This window comes from Mesoplodon bidens (genome assembly GCF_964165515.1).
Source record: "Mesoplodon bidens genome assembly, chromosome: 16".
Lineage (NCBI taxonomy): Eukaryota > Metazoa > Chordata > Mammalia > Artiodactyla > Ziphiidae > Mesoplodon > Mesoplodon bidens.
Genome location: NC_138173.1, coordinates 64043787 through 64056014, shown reverse-complemented (window position 1 = coordinate 64056014; position 12228 = coordinate 64043787). Strand labels below are relative to the sequence as shown.

At 39.3% G+C, this 12228-nt stretch overlaps 1 protein-coding gene across 3 annotated transcripts in view; it reads right to left on the bottom strand.

The window, feature by feature from the left end:
* The window catches only part of NSMCE2 (NSE2 (MMS21) homolog, SMC5-SMC6 complex SUMO ligase), a 225840-nt gene that overhangs the window by 109693 nt on the left and 103919 nt on the right, over positions 1-12228 (bottom strand). The window lies entirely within an intron of this gene.

Sequence of the window (12228 nt, the reverse complement as noted above, 5' to 3'; positions counted from 1 at the left end):
GACATGAAGAGATTTCCGAGATATATTGTTAGGTGGGGAAAAAATGCTGTAGGATGGTATAGGTGCGTCAAATATATCTAAATCTATAGCCATCTCCATGTGTGTAAATAGGTGTGTGTGTGTGTGTGTGTGTGTGTGTGTGCCTGTGCATATTCTTGCTTATACACAGAAATACAACCGTAAAGACACCTTACAGTGGTTACTTCTACAGACTGGAATTGGGAAGCCAGGAGTGATCTTTTCACTTTCAAATATCCTATCTAATATTTTTACATGAAGCATATATTACTTTTATAGTTAGGGGAAAATTTTTAAATTCTATTCAAGGGCAAACATATACGACAAAGGATATCAAGAACTAAAAACATCCAGGAAGAGAGACATTATTGGGGAGGGCTTCTTTGAAAAGGTGGGACTTGAAATAGGTCCTGCAGGACTGGTGGAGTTTAAGTTAGAGGGCAGGAGTGGGGGGAAAGTGGGCTTGGTGAACAAGAGTTGTGCTGCGAGCAGACATCAGGGGAGAAATTAGAATGGTACCCAGAGAGGACCGTAAGGAAGTGCATTCACCTGGCTAAAGCTAACTCCAGTTTACATTGAGAGGTAGGATTAAATGGACGTAGAGCCAGGGCATAAAATGTGGAATGTCATTAATATTAAGAGTTTAAAATTGGCTTGATGGGAAACAGAAGTCATGACAGGTTACTTTATGAAGTAGTGATATGAGATAATATTAACCTCATGGACTAGTTTGTGTAGAATGAAATCAAACGTGAAACATCCCTGGTAATTTGTAAAGTGCTAGATCAGTAACTACTGGTTTTATTAAGTAAGTTATTAAATTAAGAGTCACATTTTAGGGAGACCACCTTGGTATTCTTGCACCGAATGCATTACAGGGGGAGAAAGACTCAGAGCAAGGAGATTCCTTAGCAATATCATATACTTGAAAGAGCTTACCCAGTTTATACAATCTGAAAAATGCAGATAACTGTCCTACCTCACAGGACTGTTTTAATAATTAAATGTACATACAATGGCATGGTCAAAAGGGATCAGTTCATTTCTTCTCAAATGCTAATTGTCCAGATGTACATTGATAAAGATCAGAACTGATGCCTTGGTCGTGGGAATGGAAAAGATAAAGCCCGGAGATTTTTCTAAATAACTCATCAATAAAGATCTATTTATTGGATGTAGAGGATGAAAGAGGAAAAGATAAAGACTTCTTCTTGGTTTCCGTCAGGGAAGCCTCGCAGAATGGTGACATCCCTGACAGAAACTGACCTAGGTCTGCCATCTACAACATTTTTGGAGTTGTGACACTCTTACCATGTGAGTTTCACCTCCTCCATCTCTGTCACTCTCAACCCACAACCCGCCCCACTTGGGTATAAGGCAACCTCCTTGTATTAGTACAAATATGGCTTGAAATATTTTAAAATAAAGGTGCATTTATATTCATTTTATTTTGGAAAAATTTTTTCAAGAACACATAAAAACCTCAAAACAATTGAGACATGCAAAGTTTCTGGCTATTCAATGGTTGCAGTGGGCAAAACTTAGCAATCAATACCTTGTTCAAAATCAAAACAAACTCTACATTTGACGTTAAGGAAGCAAAATTCTAGGCAAATAAAATTTGACAGAATTAAATATCTTTGGGGTTTAAAATAATGTGGATTTGTATTCTTATCATATTAAGGCCCAAATCACAAAATTATGAAAATCAAAAAAAGGATCAATATAAACTAATATAAGTGATGATTTAAAAATTCTTTTCTTCCAAGTGTATTTTAACTGCTGAGTGGCACGTTATAACCCTGGGCTGTAGTCTTAAAGCAGGGTTTATTATAGTTTTAACAGTATTCCAAAAGTTTCAGCTGGATACTTTTTGTTGCCTAGCTAGAGGTCAAAAGCTTGAGGATTATTACATGATAGAAAACAAAACTTCAAAAAACTTAAAAAGTGACCCGTCATACTTCAGACTCCTTACTTTGCTGTAAGGTCACATTTCTGAGGAAGATGACAGAGTTGGTGATTGTGTAACTAAGCCTCCAGAACTACTTACGACTCTGGAATGTGATCATGGTTTTGCAATGGAGTTGGTCACCATCGTATGAAAATCTTGGGAAATAAAATATCTTGTTTACCTGCTAGTTCCTGTCAAGAGAATAGCTCATTCACACACGGTACCACAGTACTTTAGTCTAAACTCCCAACCTGCATTGCTTGGTACGAATAATTCTATTTTAAAAGAATGTTAAGAATATTTCTACATACTTGAAAAGGTAAACAAAAGAGGGAGGAGGGTGGGGGAAGGGAGAGGAATGGGAAAGAAGAAAAGAAATGCATCTTTGCTTCACAGTAACGTGGAAAGGGGGAGATAGGAGAGGATGCAGATGAAACGAAATGGGCTCAAGTTGCTACTGCCTGGTTGAAGGTAGAGCTGAGTGCACAGAAGCCCATCTTCTGTGTCTACTTTGTATGTTGAACTGCTCCATAATAAAACGTTTAAAAATAAAAAGAAATGGCACATACTTAATTTTTGAAGATTGTCTCCTAACTTTTTACCTAATAAGGGATAATACAGTACTATTAATAGTACTGCAATAAATATGTCATCTTTAGAACACTGATTTAAGATTTCAGGAGCTCCTGAGGCTTATCTGCCCAACAATAACAAAATTTATGCCAGATAATAATCCTTATTCTGCACATCGTACTTACATAAAGCACTCTCGCATCCATTATTTCAGCCGCTCTTCGCATTAATACTCTGAGATCTGGCGGGTAGCATTCTCATTTATGAAAAATACAAGGCTCAGAGAAGGTAAGTGAATTTCGTTTCTTTCTTTCATTCATTCCACAAACATTTACTAAACACCTGTGTCAGGCAGATCTGTCCTAGGTATTAGGAATTAAGAGACAAAGAAAATGCGATTCCTTTTTTCAAGCGGACAGACTTATAAAACAATTAAATGACGATGTGATTCACATGCTACAATGAAGTGTTTTTCAAAAGAGGATTTTAACTATGACCTACAGTAAGAAATACATTTTACATTACAAACCCAGAATACACAAACATGTTAAGTGAAACAGAAGTTTTAGGAAACACTACTCTTCCTATACATGATTCACACTGTGGTATTTTTTAATCTACCCCATTCAGTGTCTTTTCTTTCTTAATAAAATGCTGGTTACGACCTTTTACAATGGGTTGCTGCTTAGAACATTTCATTATTCACTAGTGGGTGTGTCCTACAGTGTGCAAAAGTGTCAGGATGAGTATGATCAGAGTTCTGTGGCAACACAAAAAGAAACAAAACTGTTCTAGGTTAAGAGAAGGGCCTGAAAGAGGTTAGTCTCTGAGTACTTATCAATATTAAAATGGCAGGTCATAAAGGTCTTAAAGGTCATAAAGGTCTTAAGAGGCTTTAATCACTTTGCTTTTACAATAATTGTGCTGTTGCACGCTGGCCAAACACAAAGCAGCAACAGACTGTGAACTCACTGAAAAGCTACAGAAACAAGTTGTTTTCTTGAAGGGATGGCAGCAATCATTTATTCATATTTACTAACTCTTCATTATGTGGCACAGCACCTCCTGTCTACTGGATCATCCTGCTACTACCTGTAAAACAACTATAAACATCCTGAGACTGTAAGGTTTACTCTGTGACTAACAGTCCTAAATATTTGTTTTCTCAAAAATTCTCTGGAAGAAAGACTTAAAAACAAGAGACCAGGATAATATGTGTGAGATGTAAAATCAGATACTGTAATTTTTATCAACCACAAATCTATACTGTGATTTTGTTCAAGGCCTTAATCTTCTATCTCAGAGTCTCAAAAATTTGCTGTCTGTCCAGGCAGTTGTGTAGCTGCTGTGTACAGAGCTCAGGGAAGAGAAGAGGCAGCAAAAGCACTAATATCTCAAGCAGCTGCCCCCTGCTGTCTAACAGAGACAGGGTCAAGATCAGGGAGACCCATCGATTTGATTTTGCTTTGTCATTTCCTCCAACAGGAAGGTTTCCATTTTCAGGTACTTGTTCTGAGAATCTATTTTGCCCAAATGCACCAAAGGCTCATTTTGTGAACTTGACCTCGTCTGGCAAGTCCTTTGTGCCTTTTATCCAATAAGCAATAAAAGAGAAAAGGTGCTTTTCCACATCAGCATGTGCTCAGCTTACAGGAGCGCTACTATTCCTCGGGCATTCAATAAATATTCATCAAGGATACTGATATTGACACCGAGCAGAAAACAGACAAAAGGAAGAAAGTTAATTGGATTTCATGAAATGTAGAGGAACTACAGCTGTTTCTCATCCCTACTTCCCCAAAGGGAAACATGGTTTGAATATCAATGATAAAAGATTTTGTTGGCTGACGTATTCGTAATTAAAATCAAACCAAACCGAACCAAACCAAAAACATCAACCAGCATTTGTGCCTTTAATCATATAATTGGAGGGTTTTAGTAAATTGAAAGTATTCTGGGTTAGGCCTTATAGGTATTAACTCAGTAACAGAACGATGACCAGAAGGAAATGAAAATTATAGTTTTGAGAAAGTCACTGAAAAGCATAAGCCATTTGTAAAGACATTCTGAGCTTTGGATGAATCTATCTGTTTGCAAGACACATTTAGGGTTGATACCTTTGAATATTCTAAGAAGTCTAAATAGGTGAATGAACTACAGTCTAAAAGACCTTCATGTTTTAGACTACACAAAAGATTTATTTTAAGAATACTCTTTAATTTAGACCAAGTATAACAGTTTCAAAACTCTATATAACTATTTAGTTGAGAATCAACTGATAAAACACTAAAACAATCAACCACCAGAACATAAGCTTGGTATTGTGCTCCTTCTATAATCTTTAGGACTCACTTCCAACTTTGTATGAAGCATCTTCAAGGGACTGCACTACTTGAGGCATCTTGAACCCATCATGTCCAAAACCAAACTCTAATTCGCTTCTACCCTTTCTTTCCTCCTGCCAACCTCCCAGAACACCCATTCTTCTTAGTTAATTCCAGTGATCCCTGAAATGAGTATGCACAAGAAAAATCCACAGGAGAGGGGGTTAAATATTAAAACTTTCATACTGGATTCATGCTCAAAAGTATTTAACTATTTAGAATATGTGATTTTTAAAAAGTTGAGACAACGAATCTAATCTAGGCCTCCTCACTGCCTTCAGACCATCAGTCTACTAAGGGCTTACGTTCTTTCTCAAAATCTCTTCCACTTCTTTTCCTTCCATTTCCACCATCTCTTCAGTAGCTCAGCTTCTCCATGTCTTGCTGGGATTTCTGCAGGAGTCTTCCATCTTGCCTCACTTCAAGTATCTTCACTAGTCAGATAATATCACTCATTAAAAAAAGAAAAGAAAAAAAAGCACTACCTACACAATATTCCAAACACTGGAATGTGGTTTTTACAACTTTCTATACTCTTAGCTCAAACTAGGAAAGCAGTGGGGAAGAAAGCATGACTTTCAGGCCTAGGTTTGAGTGTTGGCCCTGCCTCTTATGAGCTTTGTGACTTAGGCTTCCTGACCTTTTATTTCCATTTTCGAATGGTGATATTAATAGCTCACAAAACTGTTACATAAATCAAATGAGATCATCTATGTATGAGAAGGAACGTAACACAGAGCCAGATGCACACTGATCGATCGTCAATTGTTTGATCCCTTCGTGCTCTAGGTTCACCTCTTCTACTGCCCTCTGCCTCGCTCCCATTACACCTGACCCCACGACCCTGGCACGTCACACACCAACCCATCTGCAAGACATGATTCCCTCAGATATGACATGCGCTCTCAGGCCCCTGTGGTTCTGATTATATTTGACACCCTCGGCCTCGTATGTCCTTTACTGCCATCTCTATGAAATTCTACCCGTGCCTCAAGGCCCAGCTCCAATGTCAACTCTTCCAGGAAGTCTTCCCTTTATTCCGCTGATCAGAATTAACCACTTTTCCTTCGTGTTCTCCCTGCACACTGTTTACAGCTTTACTTTTGTATTGATTTCTTTGCATTATAATATTACTATTATATTTGTATTAAATATCAAATTATGTTTACATATGTTACCTGCATGAATTATAAGCTTCTTGAAGGCAGAAAGCATGCTTTTCTTCTTTTAATTCTCAGCCGTTAACACCTTGTGCTGGAAGGGATTTAACAGAGGTCTGCCGATTGAATAAATAAATGTATCACAACATTTCCAAAAGGAGTAAATTTTCACCAGAACAAAACACCAATCACTTGTCTCAACTTTTGAAGTAAGTTTTAGAAAACAACGTTTACCTGAAAAATACACTATTATTTAATCTTTACAACACATAAATTAAAAACAAGGAAGAAATGACTTAAAAATGGTAAATTTTTGACATTTCAGGCTCAAAGAACAAGATATTATTTTTAAACTATTAAACTGATAATACCAATTGTCATCCACTGACAGCCGACTAGTGAGTGAATATTAATAGAGGGTAATGATTCAGAGGAAAATCATGATACATACATAAATGGAATATTAGACATCAATTAAAAATCATATTTTCAAATACTTAATGAACTCACACTATACTGAGTGAAATAATCAGAACACAAAACGGATCCCAATCTTGCAAGGACATATTTTATATGAAAAAAAGACTAAGGAAATACAGAAGACATTAATATGTGGTTATCTCCAAGTGGTGGGACTACAGGCAATTTTTATGTTTTGTCTTTTATATTATCTAAATTTTCTACAACACATGCATTTGTATAGTTAGAAAAGTAGTTTTTAAAAGGACTGAACATCAAGAAATTCTAATTAAAACTTAACCAGATTTGCAAATACTAAAAAAGTTATTAGCCCAGTAAAAGACTTCCTGCTTCTTAATATTAATTGCAACATATCTGTGTAGACATGATCAAACACGGAGAGTTAATGCTGTAGTTTAGAAAAAGATATGAAGAAAAGTTTTCCTTAATTCTAAACAGAAAGCGGAGTAAGTAAACATCTGACTAGTCATTCAGTAGGCAGCAAAGCACCAGCTCTGGAGGGGGAGAGACTTGGTTAGCTCCAGCTCAGCCGCCTGTCAGCTGCCCTACTTGCTTTGTCTGAGCTGTAGTCACCCTCTCCACAGATGAGGGAAAATCCCCATGTTTCCTCACGGTTACCTGCAGAACCCATGCGGACACCGTTAAGGAGACCTCTACCCCAATGTCTAGGACATGGAAGGTCCTCTCCCATCTCACGTCTCACAGATCTGGAGACTGTCCAACCCGATTGGAAGATGGAAGAGGATGAGTACGGGGGTTCATTCTGACGTGAAGGGAACCAGAAAGGTTGGTTAAGCTTGCTGGGTAGTGAAGGCTGATTCTAAAAGAGACCCTGGGTGATTTCGGCTGCACCACCTGTGGCCGTGAATGTGGCGCTCCCTGGTGGAGCCCTCTGCAAAGTGGGACGGGGCCACTAAAAGGAAGCTGATAGAGGTGGGTGAACGGGTGAAGACGGGGGACTGGGAAGGACACAAACAGATGAGAGAGAGGGAGGAGGGAACAGGTTTCGGAGGGCAGTGCCACTGAAGGGGCAGGGAAAAGCGGAAGCTAAGGGAGAAAGTGGAAATAACCAGATGGTGGAAGAGGGAGGAGGAAGGGGGAGAGAGGGAAAGTTGTCTCTTCCTCTCCACTGTCCTCCTCCCTAAAGTTTCTCCCCGCTTTGCGTTTATTCCTCTGCTTCTCCCTCTTTTCTACGCCCCCCTCAACTTCACTTCCAAAGCCACACTTTTATTCTCAAGAGTCACTCCTACTCCCTCTCCGACAAGTGGCATTCCTTTCTCCAGGAGCCAGGAAGTGGAAGCCTAGAAAAACACTGGACTGCTCTGCAATGCCCAAACTGGCTGCCCAAACCCTCAAGGTCCCCAAGCATGGAGGATAACATCTAGAACTGACCGCGGCTGCAGGTATGAGGGGGCACAGCACAGAGAGAGCAGCTGTTCACCTCCCTACTTTCTGTTCCTGGCCACCCGGTGTCCTCATTTGCACTATCTTCAATCACAAAGGATGCACTGTCTTCAATTACAAACGACCCACGCGAATGTCCCATGATTAGAATTTACCCTCTGATAATTGTACGGTCACCTTCCTTTCCTGGCACATTTATAAAATGTTATTTTAAAACGTCAGGATCGGACATGTTTCAAACAAAGAACACACAAAGACTGGGCCACAAGAATATTTAGTCAAAAATCATAATGTCCTCAGGGTAGGAATGCATTTATTTCCAAAGTACATCACCTCGACTCCCAATATGTCAGTTTAATGTGCCAAGGAAAAGCTCAAGACAAAATGCTTGATTCTGGTTTTCTTGAAGGAAATTTTATGTATTCTTTTTTTTTTTTTTTTTTTTTTCTTTTTTGCGGTATGCGGGCCTCTCACTGTTGTGGCCTCTCCCGTTGCGGAGCACAGGCTCCGGACGCGCAGGCCCAGAGGCCATGGCTCACGGGCCCAGCCGCTCCGCGGCATATGGGATCCTCCCAGACCGGGGCACGAACCCGTATCCCCTGCATCGGCAGGCGGACTCTCAACCACTGCGCCACCAGGGAGGCCCTATGTATTCTTTTTTACAAATAAATATAAAGGTTGTACTGAATCGAAAGTGTAGATAAAGTGTTACATATGTGGGTGCTGAGTGGGGGCAACTTCAGAGACTGAAGGATATACTTTGATAAAACTGGAACAAGTCTATTAAAAAATCATCTTTTGGAAATCATTACTTGAAAAATAAGAAAATGCTAATATTGTACCAAGAAATGCATTCAAACCCTAGTTAAGGTGTGTTATTTTATACCTCACCAAACAGTAGGATAACCTGTTTACAACTGCCAAAGGCTGTGCCCCCTCTAGTGAAAACTCAAGTGTCCTCGCAAACAGCTCTCTCTGTTCAGCAAATACGTATGATTTGCTCCCATGTTAAGAGAACACTTCCTTGTAAAATGTACCAAGAAATAAGAAAGGGAGCATCTTACTAAATAAAAACAAATGTACCCCAAAGCTATTTGGAATGAGGTGGATGGACCTAGAGTCTGTCATACAGAGCGAAGTAAGTCAGAAAGAGAAAGACAAATACTGTATGCTGACACATATATATGGAATTTAAGAAAAAAAAAAGTCATGAAGAACATAGGGGTAAGACAGGAATAAAGACACAGATCTACTAGAGAATGGACTTGAGGATATGGGGAGGGGGAAGGGTAAGCTGTGACAAAGCGAAAGAGCGGCATGGACATATATACACTACCAAACGTAAGGTAGATAGCTAGTGGGAAGCAGCCGCATAGCACAGGGAGATCAGCTTGGTGCTTTGTGACCACCTAGAGGGGTGGGATAGGGAGGGTGGGAGGGAGGGAGATGCAAAAGGGAGGGGATATGGGGACATATGTATATGTATAACTGATTAAATTTCTTAAATAAAAATAAATAAATTAATTAAACAAAAATGTACCCCAAAGCACAATATGAAACAAATACTAACGACTGGGGACCTCCCTGGAGAAACTTCTTCCCTCACTGTACCTTTAGACCCTGCGTTGTAGGGGATGCTGGCAAACGACTGGTTACGGGAACAGGGTGGGCTGGTGCTTTTTACTTCTTCCACTTCTCTTGCAGCTCTCAGGAACTGAGACTGAGCCAAGGAAGAAACAAGAGTGGCAGGGCTCTGAATAACTGGTTAGTAGTGTTGACTGTAAGAAAGGAATTGTTGGGTTTGAGGTGAATGGAGCTGAAGGCACAGGAGGTTGTCAGAGAGCTTAAAAGAGCCGCAAGATGAGAAGCGGCACCGCCTTCCATTGAAGGAAAAGGCTTTCCTGTTAGCTGAGCTGTTTCCAGGCACTGCCCCGCGGTGCCTCTCTGAACGGCAGAAACCAACACTGGTTTAAGAGCTGATTTTAGTCTCTGAGGTAATGTGAAAGAACATTAGGTTCTCAGACTCAGCTCATTTTAGGGATCAGCACATAGAGCCTAAGAAAGGTAATGCTGGGTAAGCAGGCAGTCTCTCTCAGATGTAGCCCATTTATGAAGCCACTTCGTTTTGGCAATAGATTTTAGCAAAAGTACTCCAAAACGATCACTAATTAAAAAAAAAAATCTCACAAAAGAGATCATATTATCACTGGTGTGCTGACTTCCCGTTTTCTCCTACTTCTAAAGAGTTCTTTCTTTTTCCTCAACAAAGCCAGTCAACAAGAGGCAGTTTACGTAATGGCTAAGGGCATGGAATCTGAAGCCAGATTTTCTGCGTTTGAATCACGAATGTGAAATTGGGCAAATTCCTCAACTCAATATCCTCAATATCCTACTCTGTAAAATGGAGATGATACCACCACCCAACTCACAGCACCTTGAACAGGGCTGGCTACGCAGGAAGTGCTCAAAGAAGGTCAATGATTGTCACTGGTTTAAAAGAAAAATGTTACTACTGCAAGGTAACAACATCCTTGTACCTAGACTTAAAAAAAAAAAAAAGCATATGATGAATGTATTTAATAACCTGTACATCTGCCTTTCCAAGTTAAGAATGTACTTCTTGAAGGCTTACTAATTTTTTGTCTCAAATATCTCACAGTTTCTGGCATATAATAAGAGCTCATAAATGTCTGAGTACAGGAATGAATGAAAGAAAAGGAACAAAGCTTTGTGGATCAAATAAGGCTGTAATATTTGCCATATAAATAAATTCAGATTTAGTGATCTTTTGGTAAGTGCCTACTTTATGTTAGACCCTGAGTGACGTCTTTATGTTGTTTTAATTAATACATTTCTATGGAAAAAGACACATCTATGTAACTGCATGATAACAGAGTGGCTACTGGGCTGTGCTGAGACTCATTTAGACTAGGCCCTTTCAGTGCACAACCCAGAAAGGGCTGGTTAACTAAACCTTGCTGAACTAATTTTCAAGCCATACAAATCACTAACTCATTTATATGCCGCCAAAATGTAGCAGCAGAAGGACCACACGACCAAGACACAAGGGAAGGCTATAGCAGGCCTGGCATTCTCTCCTCTAGATCTAGGGCAGGGCAGTGGTACTCCTTTGGGGTACAAAAAGCACCTTGGGGATATTTTTAGCACCCATAAGGCCCAAGTCAGAAAGCCCTGCTTTAAAGGATCTCTTTAACCACAGAATAAGGAAATACATGATTAGATTCAGGACTTGGCAGCAACTCCATTTCCAAATGTTAGTTCTTCATGAAATCGTTATGTATCTCAGGGAAATTTCACATCGATCTCAGCTCTTTTACGTTTTACTTTACTGGGAAGAAAATTCTAAGCCAGCATAAATGAATAAGTGGATTTCAGTCTTCTGAAAGGGCTTTTTGGGTGTGGTTGAGGTAGCTAACTTTGCAAACTTAGCAACACAGGATACATTATGAGTAAGTCCTTTCCTTTTTTTTTTTTTTTTCCTAAATAATGATGCTAACTCACCAGATCCTTCTGAAAGAGGTCCTTTTATTAATTTCAATGAAGTCAAGTACAGAACAAGTTGTAATATGAAGCACCATTTATGCAACTATGTTGAAATTCTCTGCCAGAGTTACATCTCCTCATGTAAGAATTTTATGGTAAAACAATTTCAAATATCAATCATTAGCTTAGGCTCATTTTGGTCTTAGGCTGTCTTTCTATACAAATCATTGAAATCCTAAGGCGTAGTGATAGTGCCCTTCAATAGAAAAAAAAAAAATCCTGTTCCCCACAGTTTATAATAAAAGAGCTGAAACCAAGCCTCAATTGAAATTATATTGTTAGGCAACTCCAGAAACTAAACACAAAAACATGTTAAAGTAAAGATTGCAACATCAAGGGAAAACCATCCTCATATATATAGTTTTAGATTCCCAGCCATTCCTAACCCCAGCCCAGATGAGATCAACTGAACCTTCAGAGGCTTTCCTGCAGTGAGCCAACAAGCCACTCACTCCTTTCTCAACCAAACGGGTTACCCAGGGAAAGGCATGCAATGCATTTAAAGGGCCAATAGAAATCCTGTGGGTGGGTTTGGTCTGCCTTTCAAAACCAATGAACTTCCCATTATATAACCTTTAATAACAAGAGACAAGTTTACAGTCATACACCCAACTAAACTCCAAGGCTGCATGCCTCACCGTACTTTTTTTTTTTTTTTTTAGAAGCAGTAAGAAAAAGTAAAAGAAAAAGCTTT